Raw genomic sequence first — 749 nt, 5'->3', positions numbered from 1 at the left:
TGTACCCTTGTTGATGAGGTGTGCCCCTCCCTCCCCTGGCAGTTTCCCTCAACTGCCAATCCCCCCCCCCTCCCCTGACAGTTTCCCACTCCTGCCAATCGCTTTCTCATAGTTGTTCAAGGTCCACTTCCCCCCACTTTTTTTAAGGTTTGCAAGACGCATGCGTTTTACAGCCCAGGTGTGGTTAAATGAACCACAGGACGGAGGCTTCTGGAAAGCAAGCAGCCCTAAAATAATCTAAAATAGCCAAGTTGTGCTGCAGGGAAAATCAGAAGTGACTCAGAAAAAACTACCAGAATGAGCAAGTCCTTCCACTTCAGAGGCATCTATCAGCCCAGAGGCTTTGAGAACCTACTGTCACCTGCTTGCGGCACATGGCAGGAGCTTTTGCTAAAACCCTACACGGTGAACTCCAACCGGCCTCCTTTGGTGGCGTTTTCACAACTGCCCCTTATGTTTTTGATGAACACAACCCTCGCACTTGCCTTCCCTTTTAAGGGCATGCTTTCCACCGTGGGAATGGACACAATATTTACAGTGACGGCTTCATTAAAGAATGGGTTGAGGAGGTGGTAACAGATGACAGAGCAGTGCACGGAAGTGTTTTACAGGGAGGAAATAGAACATCCACGTGCTGTGGACTTGGCTCTGGCTTTCATGGTGGTGTTCAGGCAGGATACCTGGTCCTGGGCATTGATGGCTTTGGAATCAGTCCCCAAAGAGCTGACTGGCCTCAAGCTGGGGCCACT

Source organism: Carlito syrichta, unplaced genomic scaffold (genome assembly GCF_000164805.1).
Source record: "Carlito syrichta isolate Samal-C Ts95f unplaced genomic scaffold, Tarsius_syrichta-2.0.1 Scaffold301888, whole genome shotgun sequence".
NCBI lineage: Eukaryota > Metazoa > Chordata > Mammalia > Primates > Tarsiidae > Carlito > Carlito syrichta.
This window is presented reverse-complemented; position numbering follows the sequence as displayed.